At 35.8% G+C, this 8,553-nt stretch overlaps 1 non-coding gene across 1 annotated transcript; it reads left to right on the forward strand.

The window, feature by feature from the left end:
- The first annotated feature begins 7,222 nt into the window (after positions 1–7,222).
- On the forward strand, positions 7,223–7,409 carry LOC125939229 (U2 spliceosomal RNA). The gene has a single exon (XR_007462981.1). It is a non-coding gene; the product is annotated as a U2 spliceosomal RNA (small nuclear RNA).
- Positions 7,410–8,553: the final 1,144 nt, after the last annotated feature.

Raw genomic sequence — 8,553 nt, forward strand, 5'->3', positions numbered from 1 at the left:
ATATTTTAACTAAGATCTGAACACTCACCAACTGACCATGTTCCCTGGATTCTGAGAATGGTTTGACTTTATCAAAGCAGTAGGCACTGTACTGGAGAAAGAAGCAAAGCATCGCAGAGAAACTCGGTGTTGGGTTTTCTCAGCAAGTCAGAGCTGAGAGTAGATGATGCTATCTGGGGTTCCAGATAGCAATGGGAATGAAAAGTTCCCAAAATATCAGAGGGCTCATGCTGATGCTTAATTATTAAAAGCAATGGAGTTGGAGTGTAATTAATGTAATGAGTGCCAAATTATAGCAGCAAGATTACAATGGCAATTCCACACTTGGGAATATAGATTCAACACATTTTTTTTTAAGTGATATAGAGGCTGCCAGCTTTGAGCGAGTCTAGGAGCAAGAAAGGGTCCATGCAGCAGACCTAAATTATTTGCATTATACCTAGTCACAAACAGTTACTGGAATGCTACTGAATTTGGGGAGAGGAAAAACACCTATGTGACATTAGGTGAATATGCAACTGGAAATCTTTCATGGCTTGAATTCTATTAAACCCACCAAATCTACTACCCAGCAGCAACCCATCTTAAGATACAAGCCCAGGAATGAAAGTGAGAATGTTCTGACTTTCCCCTAGCTCACACTTATGGCCAGATAAGGAGGTAGGTAACTTTTATGACCAATGGATTGAGGAGGATATAGGTTACCCTTGGTTAGGAGATGGTTTGACTCAGTGATTGCAAACAAACACTATAGTCCATATATGTGCGGCACTGAAGGGAAATGGCTAGACACAATCCTCCCAGTGGTCAGATCTTTAGATCATTTTCCTTGTCATCAATTTTTTGTTTTAAAAAGAGGTGGCCCAGAGCTAAGGATACATACTTGCAAACTCATGAATATTTGGTTGGTTTATTGGACTGTTGGAAGCAGCCTGTAATGCTAGAGACAAAGAAATCTGGAGAAAAGGCACATGGATAGGCTTCACAAACTTTGATGATCTTTATATTGTATGTTAATTAATACGGAAGAGGCACAAAACTACCATGAAAACAGAAGGACTTTACCAGCCAGCTTTTCTTATCAGTCTTCAGTACTGGCATAATGACAGCAGGATTGGAGTAACCAAGGTTAATAGGGACATAGACTACCCAAAGGCCCTATGATTTGGGTCCTACTCAACTCTGTTGTTGTTGGTGAATATCAAAACTGCCTACAGCAGAGACCAAAACCTATGCCCCGATATGGTACTTCCCTCAAGGAGACCAGTCAGCCAGATGGACCTCCAAAACCATAGTAATTTAACTGACATCCATATGTGTTCCTGGTATGGCTTTGCCTTCCCTGCTCTTAAGCTCCTAGCTAGCACCTCTATCTGATTACTTATAAAATGTTTGATTTTCTTACAGAGTATCTCATGTAACAACTAATCAGACCAAGAGATCCAACTTATAGCAAAGGCACATGGCAGTGAGATTCAATGGTAATATCTAGAGCAGAACATGGCCTCTGAAGGTGGAACTGAAGTGTTGACTTGGAGTTGATAATAAAGCAATGGTTATAATATGATGCCATGTGCCCAATAAATAGGAAACTTGGGTCTGATTACCCAGTGGTGAGAGTAGGATGGCCTTGCTTACATCACACCTAGTTGCCTACTTAAGGAATTTATACTTCCCATACCAATTCTCTGGATTTAGAGGTGCTTACTGTTAAAGAGGTCTGATTCCACCAGGAGACACATAGTAATAGTTCTAATAACTTTAGTTTGTGACTGCTGCTTGCTTAGTTCAGGCTTCTCATGCAAAGACACCATGGGGCAAGAAAAAGGAGCTATTCTTTTCTCCTGAAAAAATTGGCCAGTTATTAATAGAAGATTGAGCTACTCTTAAGACTTGGGGATGTAAGGGGGGCACCTGAGTGGCCTCAGTCAGTGAGGCGGCTGACTTTGGTTCAGGTCATGATCTCACGGCTTGTGGGTTTGAGTCTGTGCTTGGAGCCTGGAGCCTACTTCAGATTCTATGTCTCCCTCTCTGTCTGTACCTCCCCTGCTCATACCCTATCTCGCTCTCTCAAAAAATAAATAAACACCAAAAGAAAAAAAAAACTTGGGGACATAAGGGAGATATATGGCTCTTCAGTTACCCTTTGGAGGCATCTCTTGGTATTCTTTGGTGAAAGTTTGACAGTAAATGTACTATTGTGTTTGCCCTGACCTGAAAAGGGTGTGACACCTGGGAACTTATACCATTAGAAATGACATTGTTGATCATCCCTCCACAGAGGTACCAGCCTGGGTTAAGGAAAATCTTGAATGAAAAGTAGTTGAGAGAATAGATACATATCAATTGAGATCTCTGGTCCAGTGGCAATGGTGGGATAGGGATGTGGGTTGTGGAGTTCATCCCATTAACCTTCTTAAATGTTTTCTCAGTAAAGGAGATCAAACAGAATGTTATGACACTGTTTGAACATTTTATTACTAAAAAAAAATCGATCAGAGTGTAACTAGGGTTGAGATGAGTAAAATCTTTGGTAGGTTGCACAGACCTATCCTTTATGATTGAAGCATTCATCCACCTTCAATGTGCTGCTGAATGTGTTGAAAGCTGACAGCTCACAACCAAGTTGCTCTGCAAGAAATGCCACCTGTATGGTGGTCACAAGCCCTCCCAAAACATGCTAAATTCAATGGCTGGTTTATACAGTGGTATAAAAAATGAGCCTCCCTGTTTGAAGGCAGGATAACTTGGAATCGCCATCCTAGCTCCAGAGATCTCCATCACATTGGCTGAGTCCTTGGTGCAACTACATTCCAATTTAATTCCTTCATCTGTGTAATCCTTCTTCTTTCACTCCCGCACAGATGTTGATTCCAGGGGCACTCCTATCCTACATTGAATAAATCTCCTGCGTGGGCTCCTAGGCAGCCTGATCTAAGAAAAATGTCTATGAAGTTAAAGTCCTTAGAGATGAATGACATGATGTGGTGTATTTTCTTTTACTGGAAGCAGGTGAGCCTAAACTTAGCTAACTCCAAGAAATGTATTATTAGTGGGGATTTTTATATTAGATGAGGATTTGATTCTAAAAGATTAATTTATAATTTGAAAATTATTTAAAAGATATGTAATTTAAACTCTCATCCAATATAAGAGTCCCCATCAATAATATGCTTCTTGGAGCTAGTTAAGTTTACGCTTACTTGCCTCCAGTAAAAGAAAATACACTAACTACATCATGATGTACACTTCTAATGACATTAACATTCATAGACATTTTTCATATATGAACGTAACGTATAAATTTATATTTAAATATATAATAAATATGTATTATAAATAAATATGTAAATATTTATAAATATACATTAAACATATGACAAAATAAATGCATCTTATGGGTGTTAAATTAAAAATGACCTCTTCTGGACTGCTTGGGTGGCTTAGTCAGTTGAGCGTCTGGCTTAAGCTCATGTCATGATCTCACAGTTTGTGGGTTTGGGCCCTGTGTCAGCTCTGTGCTGACAACTCAGAGCCTGCAGCCTGCTTCAGATTTTGTGTCTCCCTCTCTGGCCCTCCCTCGCTCGTGTTGGCTCTCTTTCTTTCTCTCTCTCTCTCTCTTTCTCTCTTTCAAAAATAATAAATAATTTTTTAAAAAAATTTAAAAAAAGAATGACATCTCCAACAGGCTGAAAATATTCCTTCTTTTTCCCAACATTAAGTTTAAATCTATTTATATAAGATTATATAGTTGTGAATCTAGATTAAATAAATGACTATATAATTAAAGGAAGGAGAAATTTTGATTAAAAGTAAATTGATATGTCAGCTCCCAGAAAATTAAAATTTTGGTAAATTATAATTACATGCATTTTGAGAAAAATATTTCATTAGCATTTTAAATGAAAATTTACATTTTTTAAATCTTTCTCTCCTCATATTGGTGCTATTATCAGCACTTTTCTTTCCTAGAATTGTCAGGCCTCTATAAATATGGTTAACTGCTTGACTAAGAAAATAAATTAAACTTTGAAGATGGTAATTTAAACTTCAGTTTATTTGATAGGGGGAACTAATGAAAGGAAGTGAATCAGGACTCCACAGCCATGTGGCCTATTTGCTGACTCAAGTCAATTTGCTATACATGCTCTTTCCAACTAAATAGATGTTTTTTTTTTTGTTTTTTTTTCCCACAGTGTGATAGAGTTGTGATTGAAAGAGCTATAATACATAGCTATAGATGCATCCTTCCTTATAACCATTATTTTTACTTTTCTAACACTTTCAAAAACATTATTCTGAAAAAATCACTACCACATCCTTTGGTTCAAATCAATAAATGAGAAAATGATGTGCAGTTCTGATTACCTTAAATACACATATTAGAAAATTATTACATTGTGTTAAAATAAAATTTAATTTTATCCTTTTCTCTTTAATCTTTTAATTTTACGTATTTCTCAAATCACTCTCCTGAATTAAATTTAGCACACACATGCATTATATATGTTATGTATGCTGTACCTATGACATCCTAATTTTTGAAATTTCTAAAACAAAAAAAAATTCACGTTTTCATATAGTAACACTTCCTTTCTACTCATTTAAGAAATTTTTTTAATTGAGGGGACACACCATGCCAATATGTTCTTTGACTCTAGATGTGACTTTTTCATTTTTCATGAACTTCCTTTTAATGAAAATAAATAAAAGATATCATGAGAAAAATGCAACAATAGCCTAGAAATAATTAAGTATTCATATATTTCTATAACTTTTTTTCTTTAAAGAATGTATTTTATTAAAAAAGCAAAAGCAAAACTTGAAGACATTCATTTCTGCAATGAACACTTATCTTTTCATTATGGTTAAACAAGTAAGGGAATAAAATTAAACTGCACATACCTCTTGAGATTCTGAATTGTGGAACATATTGGAGGAGAAATTCTGGATGCTTCTGCAATTGTTTCTTTTAGTGTGAGGAGTTATCTTCACATGCTTCTGACTAGACAAACTGTTTTTCTTTTTTTCCAAGATAGAATTGTTCTCTTGCAATGTGATATGTTTTATCTGATGGCTTGAAACTATGATCCCAGAGATTCCTTACACAAAAATTTACAAAGATTGGAAATTTGTCAGCACATAATATTTCCTGTGTTGGAAATACTACTATATCTCATTTCAATTTTCTCTTGCCTGGACATACAGAAGACTCACTTTCACCCTATTTATTTTTATATGTAATTGTGTGCTAACTCTACTCAATAATAGAGCTAAAGTGATATATTTCACATCATGGCCAAGCCAGAGAAAAGACTATGCATTGTTTTCTAGTCTCCTTTTTCCTCTTCTTGATGACGAGAAGGGGCTCATGTTTCCAAGGGTGGATTTCAGAGTGGTAGAGCCACCATTATACTGAAGCCCTGAGAGGTGGTATGGCATAGTTGCCTACCCCAACTGTAGTGGATATACAGTTGAAAAGGTATCAGCATTTATCACATTGCACTACTAAGATTTGGGGGTTAATTGTTGCTTTGCCTTAAACTAATATATCTGGATCAATAATATATCTGCACTAAAAGATATTGATATATAAAATTAAGATTTTATTAAGATTTGATATGACAATAGCAAGCGATCAGTGTAGTGAAATACTATTTCAGAAATCTTACCAGACTACTATTTTGGTTTCCCAGTTTTGTTTTCCTCTTTTCCTCTCACCTGTATTTAAACAGACTCAATATTTAGGCTCCTTGCTTTTGCAGAGAGATGTGACAAAATATATTGATATGTGCTCATTTTTTAAAGCTTCTTTTGCATAGGCCACTATCTTTCACAGGAGAAGATCACTGGGCATAAATAAATGTATTGGGGAAACGGGATTTGAGAAATGCAGTTTCCACTGAATGGAGGAATACAGAGTAGAAATGATAAAGCATTGGTATGTTCTAAAAAAAGGGCCTTTGCTCCTTATGCTCAGGCAGAATGACAAGCAGGCTGCACAAAAACTCAAATGAAAAAGATATAGAGTAAGAATAGATAAGTAGGGCATATCGAGTTTTCTTTCTACAGAAAATTATAGGAAGAGCAAGGTGAATCACAAGTCCACATAAATGGCCTTGAAACAGTAGATCCGATAGTCATGAAGAGACCTAAAGGATAGAATAAAGTCTCATGATGAACTAATTAAATTACCATGAGTAAATACCATAGATAATGTTGGATAGCTCTGGAATTACATGTGTGGATTAACATCTAAAACCATATAAGAACAATGATCAAATCAGAAGCGAGAATAGTCAACATCCATAACCAGTCCTCTGAAAACTTCTATAACTCAAGCAGACATGGAAATGGTGAAATAAGGAAAATCCACAAATTAAAACAATGAGTTTAAAATTTTACTACCTTTGAGAACCATGAGTTCAAAATAGAAATTATAGTAAAAAAAAATTAAAGTACAACTTATTGTATACTACAGTTGTGAGCTGACATCCCATCCCTCTTGTAATAACAAATAGAGAAAGTGAAAACAATAATTATAATCTGAGCTTTATAAATTAATCTGATTTACTTACACTTAAAGATTTAAATGTGTCCAGATGCAAAAGTTAAAGATGCCAGTTTTGTGGGGGTGCCTGGGTGGCTCAGTTGGTTAAGCAACCAACCGACTTCGGTTCAGGTCATGATCTCGTGGTTTGTGAGTTGGAGCCCTGGGTCAAGCTCTGTGCTGACAGCTCAGAGCCTGGAGTCTGCTTCAGATTCTGTGTCCCCTCTTCTCTCTACCACTCCCCTGTTCATGCTCTGTGTCTCTCTGCCTCTCAATAATAAATAAATGTTAAAAAAATTAAAGATGCTAGTTTTGTGGACTTTCCAGCCAAAGAAATATTCTCTATATGTATGTACTGTTTATAACTCAAATAGCTTACATCTCGAGATATTAAAAAATTATCCCAATTTGACAGAGATCAACAAAATAATAAAAGTCAAATAGTAAACATTTTAGGTTTTCTGAGCCATATGGTATGTTTTGTAGCTACTCCATTCTATTATTGTAGCATGAAATCAGCTATCGATAACTCTGAAGTGAATGAGTCTGACTGTGTTCCAATAAAACTTTATCTACAGAAAGAGGTAATGGGCTGGATTTGGCTCATGGACCATAGTTTCTCTACCCCCAGTCAGATTCAAAGCATAGGGCATTTTTTACAATTTGGGGACCATCACTTCTCCGCCTTTTGGCTAATATCAAGTGTAGTATCTGTTCTTATCAGTTTAATATCTGATATGTCCTCTTTCTGAGGACAATATGCTAACGGATTTTTGGAGCAGGAAGATGGAATAGGACCTTGTTCTGTCCACTGCAGGCATTCACCAGGTATTGCAATACCAGGAAAGGTGCACCCCCTCTGGGGAATAACCAAGCAGCTCCAGTACTGTTGACCACCTGTAGTGATTCCTGAGCTTCTGCCTGGAGGGTCTTAGTGTATCTATGTGCCAGGTGCCTTCACTCTACAGGTGCAACTAGAGTCAGGAAAAGTCAGTCAAGATTGCAATGCAGGAGTGTATGGAATATATATCTACACGTCCACTATGGTCTTCTTACATACTAGGAACATGAATACAAGTATAAGCCAATAGTGGAAGTGGTTTTCCTAATTTTTTTCTGTCTTCTGTTTCTGTCTTTAGTGATTTCCTCTCCCGGGTTTTGTTTTCTTATAACTTATTTTTTGAAGGAAAAAAAATCCAAAACTTTGGGATCATTTTTTTCTTTACTTTTTAAAAGCCATTTTAATAATCTTCTTTTCATGTGTTTATTCATAAAATGTGACTTGGCTTTCCCATTGACAAGTAATTCCAAATCTCCAAAGTTTAAATAAAATGATTTTATAATTAGGACATTGGGATGAATGATAACTGTGTGTTTTGGAGGAAAATGGAGATTGACAGGCAACTTCTATAAATTGGCAGTCAGAGAAAAAGTAGCAGAAAAAGAAAGTATGTCACATTGGAATATTTTTTTTCAAATATATTGAAACTTATGGCACTTTTTCCCTCATTTTAACCCTGCATGTCTGTGCTTTTTCATCACTGATAGGCAGAAATGTTTATTCTCCCTGAAATGCTGAATCTGACCCAAACTTCAATACATTTCACAAGTAAGAATCTGCTATGCAGAATATATTTCTTTTGCGCAGTTAACAGCATTCCTAATGAGCTGTTAATGAGCTGTCAGTTTCTAATATAAACTAAAGAGCTAGAGTAGTCACAGAGGAATTCTAGAAACAAAAATGTTGCATCCCCAAAACATAATCAAATGAATTGTTCCAAGATTTATAATTACCCTTAAGTTATACTGATGTTATGTGCCATTTCTAAATTACTAGCAGTGTTTTTGAAGATCAGTTTGTGATCTTAAGTATTATCCACTGCACAATGTTACTATTTTTAATATTTGTTACTATTTTAACTATTACTAAATATTATTTATTATGGAACTACTCTGTGCCAGCCAATGTATTCTCGGAAGTTATAATCTATTGAGGAATACTA

This window comes from Panthera uncia (assembly GCF_023721935.1).
Source record: "Panthera uncia isolate 11264 chromosome B2 unlocalized genomic scaffold, Puncia_PCG_1.0 HiC_scaffold_24, whole genome shotgun sequence".
In the NCBI taxonomy this organism is placed as follows: Eukaryota; Metazoa; Chordata; class Mammalia; order Carnivora; family Felidae; genus Panthera; species Panthera uncia.